Source organism: Jaculus jaculus, chromosome 12 (genome assembly GCF_020740685.1).
Source record: "Jaculus jaculus isolate mJacJac1 chromosome 12, mJacJac1.mat.Y.cur, whole genome shotgun sequence".
Taxonomy (NCBI): Eukaryota; Metazoa; Chordata; class Mammalia; order Rodentia; family Dipodidae; genus Jaculus; species Jaculus jaculus.
Genome location: NC_059113.1, coordinates 109,704,159 through 109,727,498, shown reverse-complemented (window position 1 = coordinate 109,727,498; position 23,340 = coordinate 109,704,159). Strand labels below are relative to the sequence as shown.

The 23,340-nt window shown below is 37.1% G+C and overlaps 1 protein-coding gene across 1 annotated transcript in view; it reads right to left on the bottom strand.

The window, feature by feature from the left end:
- Nucleotides 1–11,673, bottom strand: part of Mbnl1 (muscleblind like splicing regulator 1) — a 184,393-nt gene extending 172,720 nt beyond the window's left edge. Inside the window, exon 1 of the mRNA XM_045131083.1 lies at nucleotides 11,655–11,673. The gene's annotated coding sequence lies outside the window, so the exon portion shown is untranslated. The remainder of the gene's footprint in view (nucleotides 1–11,654) is intronic.
- Nucleotides 11,674–23,340: the final 11,667 nt, after the last annotated feature.

Below are 23,340 nucleotides of genomic sequence, written 5' to 3'. Positions count from 1 at the left end.
TTCTGGTAGGTCTGTCTGCTAGGACCTGAGAGTAATTTGTCAGGGTCCCCAATACCAAGCACTCCACGCAGGCACTGGAAGATGTTAGCTTTAGTTAGATTAGTGTTAAACTTACCATAAAGAGCGTGCTTGGCATGTAGAGCTGACTCATAGCAGCCAGAATTATTAGGAAAACACACTATGCAGATGATGTGTGGTAGAAACAGACATTTTACACAGCCAGAAAGAAGTAGTCGACTAGTGGAGGTCTTATTCATAGCTAAAGGCCGCTAAAGGAGCACTCTCAGCTTTGGGGTTATTGGCCACAGGTGTGCACATGCCAGAGTCAGCCACTGGGTCAATTGCCACAGGCAAGAGTCAAGAGTCACTGGCTAAGTACGGCCTTGTCTGCCTCCCTTTCCTTTAGTTAGGCTATTCCTGCTTTCCACATAGACCCATACTCCTACCTCAACTTGCATCCGTGCATGAATGCACATGTATCCACAAGAATCAGGCAAGTAAAAGAAAGAAGTGATATTTTAAAAGATTAATGTTCTACCCGGGGATTGGCTCCCATGAGGCAAAGGCGTGAGTTTTCAGACAATCTCTTCAAGCTTCAGATATTTATGGAGTTAGGACAATGAATGACATCATGAGAATTGTCCTGGCATTGATCGGGCCTTTGATAAATTAGACCTATTGTTAGAATTTTAAAACGAGGAAACAATTATGAATTTTAAAATATGAACCACTTAAAAACTAATAAATGCCTATTATACTTCAGGTCTATTTGAAATGTAAGAATTCAAATCAAATTACAGCACTGAAAATATGCAGGTCTTGAGTATAAGATAGACTAATTATGGGGAGTGAGAGATACCATTACAGTTTGGTTTTTGTTTTTTAACTACATCATGAGTTGTAATTAAAAAGGAAGCCATGGGGCTGTGTCTAGAGGCCCTAGTGTGCCCCTCTCTCTCTCTCTCTCTCTCTCTCTCTCTCTCTCTCTCTCTCTCTCTTTCTCCTTCTTTCTCTCTCTCAAATAAATGCACTAAAATAAAATTTTAAAAAGGAACCCAGAATGTCTCCTAGAGTAACAAAGAAGTATTTGGCAAATATTAGTCTGTTATTGTCCCCGTCCCAGTGCTGAGAATCAAACTCAGGGCCTTGGGCCTGCTAGGTAAAAATATTAGTCTCTATTACCCATCCAACTTTCTTCACATCCATTTCAGGGGAAAGCCAGCCATGCCTAGCAGAAGATGTCTCCAGTTTAAGGAGAGTCTTGCAAACAGTTGCTTGAAACCACTTCCTGTAAGGCCCCTCAGAGCCATATGTGTGTATGTGTATCTATCTATCATCTATCTATCTATCTATCTATCTATCTATCTATCTATCTATCTATCATCTATCTATCTATCAATCATCTATCTCTATCTTTATATCTACATATTTCTTTTGTTTTATCCAATCAAAAAGGAGAAAATGAAAAAAACCCTCCTGCTTTCAATAATACAAGTCAAGTTAATGCTCAGAAATCTAAGGGGAGAAAATGACCCTCTGTGTTTCTGAATATGTTTACTCACAAATGCCAGGGCCTCAGGGATGATGACATCAGCTACAGAAAGATGAGCACTTTTATCTTTGATGGTTACCACGGAAAGGGGCAAAGCCAAAAGAAGTAGGAGAGGCCTCTTGGCTCTGGACAAGGCGTCCTTCACATATGCTCCCGGAGGGCCATCCTCAGCCCCAGGTAATTCAATGGGCTCAGATCCAGGTGTTCCTCTCACATTCCCTTCTGGAGTCTACTTTATTTCAACAAATCAATTTATTTTTTAAAAAACAAATAATTTATTTTTAAATTACTATATCAAGTTATATTCGTGTATTTACCACATACAACATAATGTCATGAAGTACAGTACACATACATGGTTGAATTATGGCATCTATCTAGTGAACGGATGTATTATTCACATTCTTGGCATTTTTGTGGTAAGTACACTTAATATCCACTCTCAGTAATGAGATATCCCATCTCTCCTGTTGCAAGGGCTATGGTAAGAAGACACAAGATTGCAACAGTAGGCAGAGTTCTGTACAGAAAGGAACCCAAGTGCACTGTTGGTGAGGAGGTAAATTGGTAATGGCCACTGTGTCAATGCCACTATTTCATGTGCATGCCAAGGAAATTGCATCAGTCGTTTGAAGAGATACCTGTGTTCCCATATTCACTGCTGTATCATTTGCAATGATGAAGCAATAGGATAAGCCTTTGTATTTATTAACAGAAGCATGAATAAAAACAAAATGTGTGCCACTCATTGCAGAATCTCATACCTCTTAATTTGTCCTCATGAATCAGAAAGCAGCTGTTCTGTTCTACACAACATAGATATGGGCGGGTTTATTCTACACTCGTGAACTTGGGACCACATTCACCTCATGTTATGCAAAAATGTGATAAAACTGTGGGTTATGACACCTATGTATTTACATCATAGGATTGGATGCATTGCTTAAATGGCATGTGAATTACCTGTATCTCTGCTATACCTATGCCACACTGTGGGCTCTCGGGGGTTCAAGACTGAGCTTGTAGCTCCTACAACATGCGTGCCTCTCTGTCTTCAGGAGGTCATGACGCTCACCTCCTTGGGCCACCCATTGTCCTCCTGTTGATGCATAGGGAATTCATAATTACTGTGGAAAATTGCTTAATACAGTATTTCTGCTTATAGAAAGAGCTGGCTAGTGTTTCCAAGGTCCCAGTGCTCCCTGATGCTGTGTTTGTAGAAGAACAAACACAGTGGCCTGGAGAGCGAGCTTTCCAAGTTTTTTTCCCTCTTGTCTGCTTCATACTCTTGCAGAAGCTAAGGTACTAGATGATGCTGTCACTAGACACTAGTGTACATATATTCAAATGCCCAGTGTGAGTCAATTATCCCAAAACAATTTTGTTGAGAATCCTAAATTGACAAATTTAAATAATATGTAAGCCATTTTCACTTTTATCAAAGTTAACCTTTTATAAAATGGAAAAGGCAAAAAAAGATGTACTTTATCTCTGCAAATAAACCTGTCTAATCTGAAATTCATCTAGTAGAATAATTCATCTACTAAGAAAGGCTTTTGACCTATATAGACTTCTGATCCTCTTCACACAATAACTTTCCTGACCCATTTAATCATAGAAAATGAAGTTTGCAGTTCACTCTTGCCACCAGTTCACACATGTGTGTGGCATTGCAAATGTTTCTTCACAATTTACGTCTCCATTTCATGGCCCAGAGCCTATGTGGCCCCAGCCATTTCTGAATCAAACTTCCTCAGCTTCACCCACCTTCACACTGTAAGGCTGAGCCTTCTTATGCCTCTCAAATATGCCAAGCTCACTCCTGCCCTGCACTTGGCAATCACCATTCTTAGGCCACTCTTCCAGAGTTTTCTGCCTGGCCCTGCTAATCTCATCATGTAGGTTTCCGTTGAAAAAGCATCCTTTCAAAGAGGCTATCTCAGGAGCCTACAGAGGCAATATCCTTTGTCTATTGTTTTACTCTACTGGGAGTCATCACTATCTGAAAGTCCTTTATAAAAATGCTTTACTTGCTGGTTTCCTCCCTGTAATCCAGTGACTAAAGGCTCCTCAAGGGTGGATACTTGATCATCAATAAATATTTCAACAAAATAAAAATCCAGACTGTGAGTAGTCCCTGATCACAAACTTGACTGTGGTCCATGGGTTTGGAAGCCAGACCTTCACTTTGTCATTATTCTGCCTGTAATAATTTTGTCTTAAATCTATAAAATTTGAATAACAGCTTTTATTTCATAGTGTTGTTGATGATTTTAAATTAATATGTGAAACATGTGACAAATAATAATACAGAAATGCCCCAGATGTAACAGTAAACCATTATTCTCAACATTATCATCATCACCACCACCACCACCACCATCATTATTTAGGCTCAGGAAACAGGTCATATATTTACATCTGTGCTTGATATTTGAATGCACAAGAAAGCCAAGCTCCCTAGAATATCTTTTAACCTACTCCAAAATCCAAACTAGATCCAGGAACTAATTGCAAAATAATATGTGAACTCTATGCATAGACGTGGGGCCAGAACCATCAGCTGGTTAGTCAGGAAAGCATTCTGGAAGGAGGCGATGCTTGTGGAGAGCCATGGCCTCGAACTGTCACCGAAAAGCTAGCTCATGATTTTGCTGGTGGTGGGGCTTGGGAGGATGGAGGGAGCACCAGGCAAGGCCAAGGGCTGCTCCCCAGTCTCTAAAATTTTAGTGGCAGCCACTGTTAACCTTTCTCTTTTTAGCTCAGTGGAAAACAGCCAACACAGGAAGCAAAGAAAAAAGAGAGAAAGAACTTCTTGGTCGATTTGTTGTCTCCAGGGAGCACAGTTTGGTTTCAGTTCCTCTGAGTCAATGTGAACAGAAGTTTCTCCACCTGACCGCTGCAGGGTAGCTTTGAGCACCACCCTAACCCAGGCCTCCTACAAGTTGTCTTGGGACAGAGTCCTGTTTATTTTGTCTGTTTTGTTTGTCTATGAAGCTCAGAAATGTTGAGATTGTAGCCTCTGCTCTATGCAGTTGACTAGAAGCTGGGGCTGTTGTATGAACACCATCTAAGTCTCCACTACTGTGAAGCTTCCCTTCTAGTAGAAAACACACAGAGCAAACAACTACATAAAAGCAGGAAACGTATTATGCAATATTAGAAGAGCTTAAGAGAAAGAATAATGAGCCAGTACAATGGCTGTCACTGTATCTTTCATTCCCACATTTCATATGCTAAGGCAAGAGGACTATAAATTTGATGCCAGCCTAGACTACATAATGAGATCCTGTATTAAACAAGTAATAATAACAAAAATAAAAATAATTCAAAATGATAGTTACTGAGTTAGACTAACTACAAATGCATATGTGGTTAGTCGTGGAAGGCACCACTGAGGAAGAATATTTGAGCAGAGAATGGAGAAAGTATAGTGCATTGCAAAGCACATAGAAGACATGCCTGAGAAAGAGGACTCGGCGAGTGCAGAGACCCTGGGGTCAAAATGAAGGTGCAGTCAGGGCATGGTGCACGAAGGGACGAGAAGTAAGTGTGAAGCGGCCCGAGCCGTAGGAGACGAGAACTCAACCATAGTGAAACAACTGGATTTCATCCTAACTATAATGGAAAGAAATGGGAGACCTTAGAGTATGAAGCCACATGATTTAATTGATGTATTAACACATCATGCTGGGAGGCTTGCCAAAGTAGAAAAAAGACTTTCTTAAAGGCTCCAATAAGAAAAGACAGTAGTTTGTTATATTGTGCTCAAGATGTGGGAAGAGAGTCTGGTCATCATTCAGGCACAGTTCGGATATGGAGCATGCATTTTCGCTGAGAGTGGGGAAGGGGAAGAAGGATCTGCTGGCCTCTTCGGAAGAGGGGAGCTTTCTATCAACAGTGACTGGGGATGCAGCCAAGGGGGCCAGGAATGAAGTTTCTTTCCAGTCATGCTGAGCTTGAGATTTCTCTAATATCTAAGTGAACAAGTTTAATTGTCATTTCAAAGTATAAGTTGGGAGACAGTTCAGGAAGTATGACTTCTGTTATTATTTAAAGTTATGCAAGCCAGGCGTGGTGATGCATGCCTTTAATCTCAGCACTTGGGATGCAGAGGCAGGAGGATCATTGTGAGTTCAAGATAACTGCTTAGTGAATTCCAGGTCAAACTGGATTAGAGTGAAACCCTACCTCAAAAAAAGAAAAGTGATGAGACTAGATATTTGAAGAGAAAAGACAACTTATTCAAGATGCACAGTAAGTGGAACTTGAAAATAGACATTGTGTCACCCACCCACTTTCTCTTCCTACCACAAACACTAGGGTATATTTACAGTTATGAATTCTGGAATAGACTATGAGGAAGTAATGGGGCAAGAATATTCTAGAATTATATGAAAAAGAATGATAATTTTTCCCATTGCTTATACACTGCACAAATTCATGGTTTCTACTTTTTTCAATTCATCAAATCTATTATTTTTCTGTAAATATGATGCTAGCTATGTGCACATTAATGCTTAAAAAGACTGTGGATGTTGAAATATCAATGTGATCACAAATATCCACCTTACATTCTGACATTTTCAATCTGTGGAATATTAAAAAGATTATTAAACTTCGAACTAAATATAAATTGATTGGAGTCTAAATACAAAGATAAAATTTTTGTGTGGTGATGCATACCATAAATCCCAGCACTCAGGAGGCTGAGGTATGAGGATCTCTATGACTTTGAAGCCAGCTTGAGACTACATAATAAATTCCAGACTATAGTGAGACCATACCTAAAAGAAAGAGAGGGAGAGAGAGACAGAGAGAGAGAGAAGAAGGAAGGAAGGATAAAGATAAATTTCAAGAAAGAATTCGTAGTTACATGCATAACGTTTAAATTAGGGTGCACCGAGTTGACTAGGACTGAGTGAGCAGTTTAGAAGAAAAAGGGAAAGGAAAACTTTAAAGTAAATGAAAGACATAAGAAAAATAAAGTGGAACAAATGAGCACGCCAATGGTTAAAAATCCTTAATGCTGGAAATTAACTGAAACAAACTATTCAAAAGCTAGAAAGGATTTTGAATACTTTATAAAGTAATAAGAAATATTTAACATTGACGTGTCTTCTCTGACTTAACCATTACACAACTTAAACAGGTATCAAAGCGTTGCATGCAAGGTCATTCATCAAGACCTGTCACACACGCACGTATGTTTCACAAAATTTGAAAAGGAAAAGAACGTGCTGATGCATAGGAAATAGTCCTCAAATTCATCATTTTCATGAAAACATAAAAAATTATATGGCAATATTCCAGGTTAAAACACATATGACATTCAAGAGATCTGTGGAACTGCATCATAATATGGCCAAGAATGTATGGTCTACCTGGAAATTTTTAAGAGAGTAGATCAGAAATGTTTATGACAGAAAAGGAAAGTATGTATATTTCAATTACTTCAAGTGCCTCCACTAAAAAAAAAACCTTCACAACAATTTGTAATACACAATAAAAAGAGTGTAAAAAATATAATTGAAGCCGGGCGTGGTGGCGCACGCCTTTAATCCCAGCACTCGGGAGGCAGAGGCAGGAGGATCGCCGTGAGTTCAAGACCACCCTGAGACTCCATAGTGAATTCTAGGTCAGCCTGGGCTAGAGTGAGACCCTACCTCAAAAAAAACAAACAAACAAACAAAAAAATATATATATATATATAATTGACTGGAGATTGAGTCAATTAATCAAGTTAAATATGATAGAGAATATTATTAAGCAACAAACCTAAATACAGGACACAAATTAGATAATAGCAGTGTATCAACATACATTTCTGAGGTACATATTTATGTCATTATAATGGAAAATTAACTGTGTTCTCAAGAATATACAAAAATACAGGGCAACTCAACTGAGTCAGGATAAAAAGGTATAGTTATAGAATGAAATTTGAATGACAACAAATTCTGGGGCTGAGGGGTAACAAATTAAGATTAAACAACTGTGAGTAAAGATCTACAAGTGTTCATTACAGTACTTTTTTTTTTTTTTTTGAGACAGGGTCTCATTGTTTAGGGCAGGGGAATTTACTTGGGAGCCCATGTTAGCATCAAAATCATTGCAATTTTTCTGTCTCATCCTGCCAAATGCAGGGACAATAGGCATGAGTCATTACACGTGGCTTGAAATTAGTTTCAAATAAAAACGAAAGGAAAATAAGTAAGAAGTATGTATGGTGGAGGTTTCAAAATGCCCATTGCCATTGGATCCATGGCCTTGTTTTACTTGGAAAGCAGCCTGTCCACTCAGAGAGGCTTTACTGTCTTTCTAACTCAGCCCTGTTTGCCACAACAGGAAAAGGGTAAGTTAACCTGTTCAACATTATTTTCCTTTGTCAAGCTATGTGAAATGAACTACAGGGTACACACAGGATTCTATCATTTTTTTTTTTCTAGGGATAAAACATTCTGTTATGGTGTTTTTAAAAATATTACTGTTCGTTTTGTAGTTGAACAAAACTTTAAGAAAATGGTAACAACTATACAATAATAAAAATCCAAGAATGTCTCAAAAATAATGTAACAAAGAAGTAGATGGGCAGTGGAATTCATTCCAACTCAAGTGGCAACACTCCTAGGCGAGCTTGATTTTTGATTTGTTTTCTGAAATTCCAGTAGTAATTACTGACTGTAATGCCATTTCCCCTTTATGTTTGCATTGAAAAAGACAAACCTTGTATTTCCTCAATAATATTAAAAGTAAAAAATATATTCAATAAAAATTAAAACTATTTTTGTGTTTATGTCTACAATGATGAAAATAAAACTAGAAATAATTTGGAAAACATGAAATTACCAAATTTCAGTTCATCCTACGTGCTAAATATAGGCTGTCAAGATGGAAATATAACAACTCTCAAATTCAAATTTACATTTTAAAGATTAACTAGAAAATTCCATTTTTAAAAAAAATCCTGCAACTCAGATGTATAAATTAGTCTGCATTTCATTAGCTTCTATAAAAAGGAAATGCTGCAAAACAAATGGATTCTTGCACAAATGATTTCATATAATTAAACAATAGGCATTTTTATTAAAGTACATTTGCTCTTAGCACACATTTATGCATATGATAATTTTATATTTCTTTAGCACATATTTTGAGTACATAATACCTATAAACATAGTACAGGTAACATTAATAAGTTATGTTCACTAAAAATGAGTAGGTCCACAGTGTCAAATACAAACTTGCTTTTGAAATGGTAGAAGACACATGGTATCCAAATGTAGCTAAGTTTTGTTTTTGAGTTCAAATCATGCCCTCACTTTTATGTTGACACAAACCATATTGTTCTCTGCTAGGCATCTGCCTTTTTCTCTGTTTTCTTACAGGTGAGAAAATGGCCGAAAGAAGCAGAAATCAAAGAACCAAGCATTGCAGTCAAAGCTCCAGGGTTCTTATGGAAGTCTACTCTTTCTGTTTAAAACAAATAGCATTGTTCTCAAGTAAAATGAGTTGTAAAGTAATGTGCTTGGCTGCTGTTAGGCTGGGACCAAGCTTCGCCAAGGAGATGGTTAACTCGGAGAAGGAAACTCTATGCAGAAGGAGGGGCACCCAGCTGCAATGAGCAGGACTGACCCTGGGATTTGATTACCTCTGGTTTCCTGACAGCCTTGTCTACATGCCAGAGTTAACCATTCGTTAAGACTTGTCATGCAGACAGCATACAGTTCAAGAGTTAGTCCACCCAACAATCATTTGCATCTCTGGTAAATGGTCAGATGAATATAATCTAAAGCACCATGGTGGTATATATGATTCAAAAGTGAAAACTTGCTTTCCAAAAGTAAATTAGTGGCAGTCACTGAGGGAAAATAATTCAATGCAATGTCAATGGGAATGTCCTGCAACATGTGTATGTCTCCTGGAAATGCTCATATAAGCACTCATTTTTTTCCCTTTTATTAGTAGATTTTGTTTTCAAAGAAAGAACAATTCTACACTTACTGTAAATTGGAACTGGGATGATCCTTCAGACTTTTAATAATTCACATCAACAACAAATCTGTTCTGCCAGTAAAGTAGCATATTCTCTCTGCTCTGGATTTCATTTCTGTGTAAATTGCAGTGATGACCAATATACAATATAATTGCTGCTTTCATTCGGGCTTTGTTTCCTTAGGATTGTTTTCCATTATTTACCATAATATCACATAGAATACAACATATCTGTAGCCTTTAATACTGCGTGATATCAAAATATTTAATACTTAAAATTTTGTATATTTAGAAGTACTTTTATTGTTAAAAAATAGAAAATAAAAGTAAAGTGACATCGTTGAGTGAACATAACCAAGTTCCTCTAAAATTTTGTTTAATTAGTTCATTAGTTATTGCTTACTTAGTTTATGTATGTCAGATGAACTGGTGCATTTTAATGGATACCTTATAACTATCAATTTAAAATTTTTATTTATTTATTTATTTATTTGAGAGCAACAGACACAGAGAGAAAGACAGATAGAGAGAGAGAGAATGAGCATGCCAGGGCCTTTTTTTAAAAAAAAAAAATTTTTTTTTCATTTATTTATTTGAGATAACTATCAATTTTAAAATTTGGATTAAGTTAAAAGCTTTCAACTTGTACTAACAGTCTACCTCCTGATACAAAATACTAGAAATATGCTTTTCTACCACCTAGAACCAAAGAAAACAATTGCTTCCATAATGCAAAAGCAGTCGTAACAAAAAAGTTACCAGGAACACAATAGAACCAGTATGAACCACTTCTTTCCAGAATTTATGAAAACAATGGATGGGATAGTGTGGGTTTTCTTTATGGAGAGGAATGAGATCAGTCTAACTGAAACCAACTTAAATATGCCTTGAGACATACTAGTTATTATTACTTTAGCCAACACGTAAGGTGTGTCCCCTTCTCAAATATGTATCTAAATACTCAGAGGTCACCTTCCCAAGCTTTGACACACACACACGTGTTACTAGAATAGCTCACTTAGGCCTTCCTTCTTTATAAAACTGTATTTAACACAGTGTAATATTTTTACTAAATTATAAAAACCAAATAGCTTTTAAGAAGATTTAAGAACTGGAGAGATGGCTTAGTGGTTAAGGCGCTTCCCTGCAAAACCATAGGGCCCAGGTTTGACTCCCCAGCACCCATATAAGCCAGTTGAACAAGGTAGCACATGCACCTAGAGTTCCTTTGCAGTGGCTGGAGGCCCTGGCATTCTCTCTCTCTCTTTCTCTACCATGCTCTCAAATAAATAAGATACCTTAATAAGAAGGAGACTTTAAAGTGGCTGTATTTTGAGTATGGTATTATTAGATACAGTTAACCTATGCAGACATTTTGCAGTATGACACAAACAAGAAGAAAGGTCCTACTGGGTCTGTATCATCCTAGAATTTTAATGATGAGATCAATTGCAACTCAGTTTGATTTCCAATTCTAGCTATCTTTATTTTAGTTCTTAAGCTTAGTATTGTAAGTACAAACTAATATTATTAGGAAAACAATACATTTATAAAGTTAGATTTGCTCATTTAAATTTTAAAATCATGTGATCAACAATGCAATTTGTTTTCAAAATTTAAATACCAACATAATGTGATGAGATGAAAAATAATACTAAAATGTTAAATTTTAAATAATAAGACAGGTTTTACAATGGGTAAAAAGAAATATATGCTATTTCTAGAAAGTGATAATATTATTTAAAATGAGCACAAAATATTGTGAAAAGATTTACAGTATGTTAGAAAGCAGATGACTATATGGCAGAGGAAAAGTTATCATGCTTATTAATCCAAAGATGTACTCAGGTTAACTTGTGTTCAGAATTACATATGTATATGTATCAATCATTCTTAGCAGCTACAATAACTGTGGATCAAAGAGAACTTTAAATCTTCTATAGCTTCTTACTGTGTGTGAAGCTGGAACTTTGTAAATTGGCTAAATTTACTCTACCATTAGAGGAGTACCCAGTTTATATAATCTACTTTGTAATCTGGCCAACATTCAAGTCGTTGGTATATAAACTACAATCCAAATATTGAAAGAAAAACATGTTCTTCTTACCTCTCACTTATAGTGGCTTGATAACCTGCTCCAATACGTGAGTTGAACTCCCAGCCCCTCAGAGAGGTCTGTTCTCTGCCAGGCTTCTTCACAAGTGAAAAAATATTTCTTTCTTTCCTTTTTTTTTTTTTTATCTCTACAGAAGGATATTCTACCAAAAGAGGAAGTTGTTAAGAAACACCAGTCATGCTTTATAACTTCTAAAGATAATAGAAAATTTTCACAAATATTGCACTTACAATTATGAAAACATACTATAGTAAATATCTATTTATGTATAATTAGTGAATATTCATTTATATGTAAATTTTAGACAAGTTCAGTTTTAAGCCTATGCAGTATTAAGTAGTACTCATTTTTGTGGCTAAATTATATCTATAAGAAACCCCAGGAAGTATTGTTCTATGTAGGAGAAAACTGTGGAACTGATGCATGGGTTATAAACTTGCTTTTACAAGTATCATTAATTAAAAGTCTATGTAAGATGATCCAAATGGTAATCTAAGTATTGGTATCTTGGGGAAGAAAGAGACTCTGACTTTATAATCAATTTCCTGGAATTTTAGTAATGGTTTTTACCTATAAGTCTCCGACTTCCTTTCTCACGAAGAGAAGCCTGTTAAATGTAGATAAGAATTGCAAAACTGAAACTTACTTATCCAGGCTCTCTCAGACCCTCAGCCACAAGGGTATAAACAGGTGCAGATCTTGCAATGCCAAACATTTAACTGTTTTTTTTTTTGTTTTTTTTTTTTTTACACCAGTTGGAACAGTAAATGAAATTTTCTAAAGCTAGGAAGGTTGGAAAGAATCATATGTTCATGAATGTTAGGAACAGTTAATTAAAGCAAATACTATTGCTATCTACAAATCAAGTTTCCTTCTCTGAAGATGGGTACTTCATACATGTACGTGAATACACGTATTTGTCCCCGGTTCAGGCTTGTGGAAAGCAGACAGTGAGCAGGCAAGTGATAGCAGTTTCTTCTGCCTTGCTTATTGGAGAGGTAAAGCGGGTGGATTGCCTGAATAACAGTAATTATGCAAACCATCCCATGTTGCAAGAACCACTTTATGAACTTTGGAAGCTACCATGTAAGTGTCACACTCGTTTTATTTAAATCCGAAGGAGCAATACACTGGAGAATGATTTACAAAAACTTTATGTGACTTGACAGGAAATAAAATCAAATAAGCCAAGCCAAGAAAGTTGCCCCAAAGAAATACCACAAAGGGAAAACCATAATAGAAAAACAAACAGCAACACATAGCTCAATGTAAGCAATATTAAATTTGATTTAAATTGTTTAGTTAAATACTTGAAGAAGGAAATCAGTAAATAAACAATTACTGATATGGCATTAGTTTGATTCTATGTTTAGATAAATTTTAGATACTATTTTATGTGAGTAAAACATAAGGATAACCTGACCCCAAAGACCCAGTTTTACTTCCTCAGTGTCTGAGTATAGTAGCACTGCCTTATCTGTTCTTGCCCTATCTGAGGTCTCAGTTACAAGTGGCTGACTACAGTCAAAAGACATTAACTTGAAAATTGAAAATTACAGAAGTAGAGCTGAAGGGATGGCTTAGCAGTTAAAGGCACTTGTTTGTCCTCTGACAGTCTGGGTTTGATTCCCCAGTACCCAAATAAAGTGAGATTTACAAAGTGGTACATGCATCTAGAGTTGATTTAAAGTAACACGAGGCCCTAGCACACCCATTCTGTCTCTCTATGTGTCTCTTTTTCTCACTCATGAACCATCCCCGTGTAGTGTGGTCACACTGAGTACGCATCTCATCCAGCAGTCATTTTCAGAGCCAATGTCAGGGCTTGTGTTCAAGGCATCTATATTTTACTTAACAATGGCTCTAAAGCACAAGAGATGTCATGCTGGTCACTCCTGTGTGCTGAAGGGAAACCATGAAAGTGATACTTTACAAGGAAAAGGTGAAAAGTTCTTGACAACCCAGGAAGAAAATAAATCTCATGCTGACATAATTAAGGTTCATGATAAGAACAAACAGGAGATAAAAATAATATAAGGGGATTTGTTACTACCCACTTGCAGGCCTCCCCTGTGGGTTCTCAGAACACAGCCCCTGAAATAAGGGGGGCCTCTGTGAATACCCTGTGTAAGTTTGGGGCTCCTCTCCTGCCTACCTGAATGACAGGGATACATGCCTGCTTCTCTGATTAACACTTTTAAATGCTAAATATGTTTGAGGCCACTCCAGCTTACAAAAACTCTTCTCTCTACCTTTTATTCTATATTCTTTCATCTGAAATTTTGGAGACAGTTGTTAAAGTTGCATCCCCCTGAGTCCTCATACCATTTTTACACACTTCTATCAGAATCCATGTAATGTAAAATTCATCATCTTACTCATGTTGTGTATACTGTTCAGATAAGCATATTCACTCAATTGTGTAGTCACCAGAACCATCAGCTTCCACAATGTTATTATCCTCCTAGACTGAAACTCGGCATTCATTAAACAGCACCCTGCCCTTCTACGGGGCGCTCAGTCCCTTTCAGCTACCATTCTACTTTCTGTCTCTAGGTGCCATATTAAAACCAAACCATGTATTTTCTCTCTGTGGCTGCCTTACTTTTACATAGGTTCATCAAGTTTGCAGCATCTGTCTGAATTTCCTCCCTTTCCAAGGCCAGTGTTCTGTTGTGTGTGTTCCCCACTTTGTTCATCTATCAACTGACAGCTGGTTGCTTCTACCATTTTGCTGAACAATACTGTTCAAGTATTCATTTGAATCTCTGCTTCAATTCTTCGGAGTATATACACAGAAACAAATTGGCTCATTTTAATATTTTGGAGGAACTGTGATACTGCCAAATCCACCTGTTTTCCTCCAGCATTTGAGTTTATGCTTCAACTGTTCACCAAGGAACCCCTGACGATCTCCTTGTTCTAAAAGTGAAATGGTATGTGGAAGCTCTTGTTGATGTCTTTTTTAAGCACATCCCCTCTGCTGGCCACTTCCTCCTCAACGAAGCCCTTCTGAGCTGTAGTTCAAGACCTCAACTTCGCCTTCCAACTGTGTGTCGATGTCCTGCCATTCTCTCTGGAGCCTCTAGCTCTAAACCCTTAGCCTCTGCCCCTTCGCAGGTCCCCTCTGGGTCTGCTCTTCTTGCCCCACAGTCTCTTCAGTGCATATCTACGACTTCCATTAGCAAACAGTACTAGATGATAATCTCTCCTTTCCACCAAGAAACCTTCCTGGAGAAATGCAAACAGCTGTCTTTCTTGCGATCCAGAGTTATCGGAGAGAAAATTCTTCCTACCAGGCATATATTCACAAGTAGGATAGTTTGGCCAGAAAATTTGTCTCAAAAATGTTAGTTTCTGCTATTAAATTACCGAATCAAAGAAGGTTTTACTGGTTTAAACTGCCAGAATTTCCTGATCTTGTTTCTTGTCAACATTTGATATAATCAGACATTCAGAGATTTGCAACTCTGACGGGTAAAGAAATGTTGTGTTAATAATGACTAATTTGCATTTATCAATTAAAATGGAGATTGAGCAATTTTTAATTCTGTATCCTTCTTCATAGTTCCCATTTTGTTAATTGATACACAATGTGTTTATTGGATAGTTGTCTAGTTAGTGATTAGTGTGTTTCAGAGTGCATTGCAATCTTGTTCTTTGAAGATGCTGTTACTATTCCATCATCCACTTTGAAAGCTTTTCATGTTCACTACATTAATCTTTTGAGATGACCCTCATATTCTTTGATGATATCCTTCTGTTCCTTCTCCTCTTCCTCATCCATTCATCTTTATTTTCTATTGCAAGTTCAGCATCTCTAGTAAGATAACCCAAAGTCTGGAATACATCAAAATCAGAAGCCTTTTGAGCACTGACCTAGAGCCAAAAGTAGAAAATTCCACACTTGACTTCATCTCACATGCCACAATCAAAAGATAATATAAAATTATCTAAATTACTTCCAAGTTTGGACTTAGGATATCTCATAACATGCATATCAATATTTTAATCTCCTTGTCAAAAGAAACCGCAATCTTATGTCTAAAATACTTCTCACCCTGGGCATTTCAGATAAGGTCAACACATATCACTTAAACGTATCAACAGTGCATATGTCCTTGGAATCAAATTTCAATTAAAATAGAAGAGACATATTCATAGTTGTAGCCACTAGCCCTTTCCCAAAGCATATGTTCATTAGTACTAAAGTAGCACCATTTCAACTATTATCTCCATAGCTCAGTGGGGAGAAATCTTCTTCTGGCTCACTGGTTTTATTTCTAACTTTTAAAAGAAATACTTTTCCATTCATTGGGGAATGGAAGCTCATTGTCAAGCATCTCTGACCTGAGTTTTCTTATTTGAAACGTGGATGAGACCTCCAGCTCCATATGGATGTTCTAGAGACTCATCAGCTAACATCAATAATGGCCCAAGAAGATGTTTCTGGACCAGTATGGCAGTGATAATTTCCAAATCTAACTTGAGACACAAAATTAGACCAGAACATTATTCTACTTTGTGAACTTGATTTTTGAAACATTGTAAAGAATTATAAATTACCTCTGAATTAGATATATATTTTTATTAAAATTACTATGCTTATTAGAAAACTGAATTAAGAGAAGCAGTAATATGGGAATTTTTTAGAGGCAATCATCCACTCCATATATTCCATCCACAATATGTAAAGAGACAGGAGTGAAATGGCTTTGTGGGCTTTGTATATCATTACTCATTTGTCTTGCCTTTTGAATCATTGCACTTTGGTTCTAGACTCTAATTTCTACATACATCACCAGGCCACCCTGACCTCTTCTATCTGGCTACCTATGGCCAGTGTAGGCACCAGCATTGAATAGAGAAGACAGAATGAGGAGTGCTTCTAATATCCCATTTTGCTTGTCAAGGCATGAATTTGAAAGTGGCTCAGTTCTTCCATCATCAGTTACAGATCCTCCACCTGCCCTTTTTTCTTAGCTACAGCTCTGACTGTTAACATAGCCTGAATCCTCCTTCGTGCTTAGGGATGTTGAAGTGAAAATAGTTTCCCACCACGGCACCTCGGTGCTCTATCAAAGTTCATTATCCAACAACTCTAATTCCTGAAGGAGACTGAAGGACTCCTAGAAAAATTCATCATTTAAACGACATTTGAAGAGTGTTAGGAAGTGGGAATAAAATTGGAAAAGGTATGGAAATCAGAGAAAGGGTATCATATTCATAGTGCTGTATGTGGCATGCTATTTTGGAAGTCAAAGCTGAGAGGGCTGGGAAAGAATTGGTGAAAGAGTCCACAGATCATATCAGAGAGAAGGAACATCAAAAGCTGATGAAAGGCATCGTCAGAAATAGTCTTGGAAAATGTACTCCAGGAACAACAACAAAAGCACACACACAAAGAGATAAAACAAGATCTGGGGTGCAGTTCAGTGGTTGTGGGCTTAGAATATGCAGCGGTCTGGTTTTAATTCTTAGCATGAGAAAGCAAAACAAAAATAAGAGTGTGGGCAACTGGATCTTTTGTGTATTAACTCTTTTTCACACCCATTACTGATTCTCTTTCTTGAAGAAAACCATGATATTCTGCAGAGGAACTTGCCCTTCTTAGTATGTACCTACACAGTGGTGACTTCTCTCACATACCAGCATTGTTATAAACATGTGACCACTAAGATAAATTAACTCCTTATGTCACAGTGATTGGTTCAAACACTTAATAACTGAAATGCTAAGCTCTAATTTTACTAGTAAGGCTTGATGTAAGAATTTTGTAAATCTGAATTTGGAGAAACACTGAACAGTGAAAAAAATATTTTAAAAAATTAAGAAGAAAGACAAAAGAAAAGTAAAAGTGAACAACAGAGAGGAAAGTGGACCTGAGAGAGTGACACTAAGGAACTAAGCTCAGACGATGTCATTTGAACCTCTGAGACATCTATGTCTTAATCTGTCTCTATCCTCTTAAAAATATATAATTTAATTTAAATATTTATATTGTTTATTTTTCTTTTTTTAGTTAGCATACAGAGATTTAGGAACTATTCATTGTGGCATTTTCAAGTACAATTTTTGTTAATTCTTGTCCACTCCTCTCATCCCCAAACCTCTTTCCCCAACAATCCCACACCCTTTCAAGAAACCTCCCCTCGTCTGTTCTTTCTGTTTTTTTAAATTATTGATTGATTGATTGATTGATTGATGAGAGGGAGAGAGAAGCAGAGACAGATGAGGCATAGAGAGAGAGAGAAAGAGGGAGTGAGAGAGAAAGAGAGAGAGAATGGGCACACCAGGGCTTCTAGTCACTGTAAACAAACTCCGGACACATGTGGCACTTTGTGCATCTGGCTTTATGTAAATACTGGGACTCAAACCTGTGTCATTAGGTTTTACAGGTAAATGCCTTAAACACTGAGCCATATCTTCAACCCTCCCCCCACCTCACCTCTTTTTAATGTTAATTTTCATTGTGGTTCTGCCATTATATGTTTTGTCCACATTTGCCCCCTGTGTTTACATACTTACAGATATTACAAGCTAGGATTCACATATCAGAAAGAACATGCAAGTTTGGTTTCTCTGAGTTTCGGTCACTTCACTTAATGATTTTTTTTTTCCAGGCCCATCCATTTTTCTGCAAATTTCACTATTTCATTATTCCATACTGCTGAACAGAATTCCATTGTGTATATGTATACCAATAAATTATTCTCTTCCCTGAAATGTGTTTGGGTTTTAGATTAGGAAGGAAACTTGGAATGAGACTTCTTTTATTTGAAATGTAAGATATCTAGCAAAACAAACCTTCCCACTTTCCCTTAGCTACAAATGGACAAGACTATCTTCTTAGTGTGTGGGGGCTCTGCCAGTTAATCAGACATCATAGGCAAAGGGTCAAGAGTGTTTCCTGGTAACTATAGTGATGATAACTTTGATTCACTGACAATGATTTTACTTACTATGGTAAAGAGCTGAAAATTAATTTAAAAAAACAAAGTGAATTTTTGACATATGTGTGTGTTGAGTGTACATGTGCATATATGCACACATGTGTGCATATGCATGTGGAGCCCAGAAGTTGACACTGGGTGTCTTCCTGAATCACTCTCCACCTTATTCATAGAGACAACATCTCTCACTGAACCCAGAAATCACAGATTCAGCTAAACTAGACAGCTAGCATGCCCCAGGGATATGCTCTTCTCTGCCTTCAAGTGTTGGGATTCCACACACCACCACACCCAGCATTTGGCACATGCTGGGAATCCACACGCAGGCTCTTCCACTTCATGGTAACAACTTCATTGGTTTCTTTATCCCCTCCTCTAAGCCTCTAAAATGCATTTTAGCATTTTGTTTAACATAATATATCAAAAAGTAACAATTTCAATATAAAATATCAAAATATTACTATTTCTACTCTTAAAAGTAAACTTTAGGGGCTGGAGAGATGACTTAGCAGTTAAGCGCTTGCCTGCGAAGCCTAAGGACCCCGGTTCCAGGCTCGACTCCCCAGGACCCACGTTAGCCAGATGCACAAGGGGGCGCACGCGTCTGGAGCTCGTTTGCAGTGGCTGGAGGCCCTGGCGTGCCCATTCTCTCTCCCTCTCTCTATCTGCCTCTTTCTGTCCCTCTCTGTCTCTCTCAAATAAATAAACAAAAATAGCAAAAAAAAAGTTAAAAAAAAGTAAACTTTAGTTACTTAAAATTAGACACAATTAAAAAATCACAGCTTGTCTCATACCGGTCACATTTCCATTGCTCAGCAGCATGGGACTACACAGTCCTCCACTATCAGTCACTGTAGATAGATGCCCAGCAGAAAAGAAGCCTAAGAATGAGGAACTGTCTGGCACTTTTAACATGGAAAAGAAGAGAAATGCTTCAATAAAAGTAATCGAGCAGCTACAACATCCTTGAAGCTGTTGGTGTTCTCAGTCTAGAGTCCTCTAGCATGCAGTCAGGTCTTATGGGGGCAGAAACACTTTATCACTTAGCGGATGGCAGCTGTAGAGTGAGTCTCTGTGGATTCCTTTGGGAGTCCTGGAGAGTCACGTGTTGTGCCCACTCTAACACGGAGTCAAACCCAAGCCTGGGGATCTTATGTTTAGGAGCATTCTTTCAATACTTTATTTTTATTTATTTATTTTTTTTTTTTTGCCCATGACAAGTCTCAGCACTTCACTATGGCACTGACTCTTTTATTTCTGCTTCTAGAACATCAGATAAAACAGAAAAAAAGGAGTCAAATACAAAATGTATGAAACATGAAAACATTTTTCTTAACTAAAAGATAAATCCTGATTTGAGATTTTCTCAAATCAGAAAACAAAACAACAACAACAAAAAAAACTTGAGCTAAGAAAAATATTGTTTAGTAATGTGTTCAAAAGTTCCTGCTCTATCTTAATTCCCTGCCATTGTAAGGTCTCAAAAGTGGTATTGTTTAAGGAAATGGTAACACAAAAATATAATCTCTCAACTTGTCTTGCAAACATAGTGCAATATAAAATACAACTTTTAAAAATAGATTTGGGGGCTGGAGAGTGGTTAAGGTGTTTGCCTATGAAGTGTGAGGGCCCAGGTTCAATTCGTCAGTACTCACACCAGCCAGCTACACAAATGTGCTGCATGCCTGGGGTTTGTTTGCAGTGGCCAGAGGCCCGGGCATGCCCATTCTCTCTGGGTATTTATCTCCCTCTCTCTCTCTATGTATGTATGGCCCAAGCAGAAGTTTTTTACATAGTGAGTGAAATATGTTGCCCTCCTGCCAACTGTGTGAGGCTGTTCATGTCATTCCTGCATTAAAACAAAAAAAGGATATTTTCCTCACAGCACACCACCTGTGAAGCATAAGGTTATGTGCGTGAGTGAGGGTTGGGCCAAAATAAAGTCTCCAGAGGGAAGGGATAATTTAGTCCCCAAGAAGGCTTGGTGACACCCACTGGTGGTGCCCACAGCACGTTTCAGCCATTGTGAGATGTTGGGATTGCTTTCATAGCAGAAGCTCTAGGAAACAGCCATTCCTGGTAGAAGCACTCACAACGTAGTCTATGAGCTTCAATCACTCGCTTTTGTTTGTTTGGAGATGTAAAGAAATACATATCTAGAAATAGGGTGATTCTCAGCAAGCATCAGAAGGAAAAGGGATTTCTTAGATGGGGGATTTGATCTATGGTTTGTTTTTTTTTTTTTGGAGGCAGCTGGCAAGATTATTTTTGACATTTTGAAGAACAACTTGGACAGGAGGTGGCAAGTACAGATCACCATCTGGCCACTACAGGCAGCTTTTGGATAGTCACACTGACATATTGAATAGCTTTACAATGTGCTGTGTTGTTGTAAAACATTTAGAAACTGAGCCTTAATGCATTTTTTTTTTCCAAAACACCAATCACAAGCAGTAATATAGCTTTGAAAAAGACTTCCAATTAACTCACTTAAGTTCTACAGTGATTGAAAATTCACAGAAAAAAATCAAAGCTCAAACCCATGGAACACACTAGGAAAGCCAAGACTTTATCCTGAATCTGACTAAATCAGTGACTTGTCAGGTTTTCTACCTGTCAGTTCAAAATATACTTTTGCCTCCTGGAGATATATTTTTATGGGTCTACACATAAAAATTCATGTAGATATATATAAAAACAGTATTTGGGCAGGAAAGATGGCTTAGCCTGTGAAGCCTAAGGACTCATGTTCTACACTTCAGGTTGCACAAAAGCCAGACACACTCTTACACAACAGTGCAGGTCACACGCACACACATGGGAGCACACACACATGAAGTTTGATTACAGTGACTGGAGTTCCTGACATGCCAGTTCTCTCTGTCTCTCTCTCTCGTTCTCTCTTACATAAAAAAGACTTGCCTCAAAAAAAACCAGAAAAACCCAAATAGCATATATATGTAGAAATATGCACATTATATACTTTTAAATGGCAATTATAACTATTATTATGTAATTATAATTGTAAAAATTACTAACACCTTGTGGTGAGAATTATAGAATGTGATTTCAAAAAAGGAAAACTGACAAACTGAGATTACAATGAAATTATTTTTTTAATCATTTATTTATTTACTTATTTATGAGAGAGAGAAAGAAATAAATGGGTGTGTCAGAGCCTCTTGCTGCTGCAAATGAATCCTAGATGCATGCACCTAGATGTATTTTGTGCTTCTGGCTTTACATGGGTACTGGGAAATAAGCCTGGGCCAGCAGGCATTGCAAGCAAGCATTTTTAACTGCTGAGCCACTTTACCAGGCTCAAGATTATTCTGTTTTTCAATCATATGGGGGTTATTACTATTCAATTGTGATGTAGATTCTTCCAGATCTATTTATCTGTCTGTCTGTATGTATATAATTTACTTCTTAAACTAAATCATAAAAATGTATGCATAAAAATCATGTAGCAAAAACCAGTATAACTGCCTCTCTATTTTTATTATTTTCAGAGTGGGACAGACTATATGCAATGAAAAGCAACTATAAATTTAATGAGACTTAAATTATCTTCACATCATGGAATCACAGCTCACCTGTAAAACACTTGGTTTTAATCCCAAAACACTGCACAAAAATTTTATTTTTAATTTCAATCAAGTTTCTGATCAGTAACACATATATTTTAAAATCGTAACATTTATTGATGTGTATGTGTGTGTGCATATGTAAGCGATGGGTAGGGTGTGTATGCACACATGCGCATGCATGTGCTTGCAAGAGCACTCCAGGGCTGCTTTCCATTGTAAATAAGCACCAGATGCTTGCATCACTTTTTGTGTCCAGCTTACATGAATGGCTTGGGAATGGAACCCAGGCCAGCAAGCTTTGCAAGTAAGCACCTTATTTTCTCTGCTCCACATATTCTTACAGAACACATTTATTCAGGATATATAATGTTTTGGAAATGATTTGAACAACGTTTGTACAAACTATAATTCACAGATTTAGAATTACTGATTTGTTTAATTTTTTAATGAACAAACCAAGTTTGAGTGGGTATGTTTATGGCTCTATGTTCAAGGCCATTCAACTACTCTGGCTTATGTGGTTAACAAACACATACAAAGTATTTGCTCCAATCCAGGACGAGCCTCAACTTGCAATAGGCAGCCTTGGAAATCAGTAATTATGTGCATCAGGAATTACAAAGGGCTCATGTATTAAAGTAAGGGAGATGCATCAATAATTTATTTCCACAAAAGCTTGGAAAGTTCCTAACAAGAGATAAGATCAGAAGAAGGCCTTAAAAGAAACATCTATAGTATTTCAGGAAGTCCATTGGCTAATGAATATTTCTAAGGGATGTATAGTCAAAACTTAAAAACTATCCAGTGAAATTTATACTGAAGATCAAGAGGTCAAAGTTCACAAAGGAATTTGTCAGAAACAACAGCATTATTTACAAAATGGTCAGGTTCTTTTTAATTTTGGGACAAAAATCTCAAAGTAACTCCAGAAAATAATATGACAAATACCTATGCACTTTATATCAGTGTGAAAAACTATTAACAGGAGAACTTCTTCATTAGATATTTCCATTCCCAGGCCAATTGGGAAATAAAAGCAAATTTGAGTTCCAAGAAGCAGTTGAACAAATTTATCAGCTTTATTATCAGAGATTGGAAAGCGAAATGTCTTTTTGGAAGAAGCAAGTAATATGC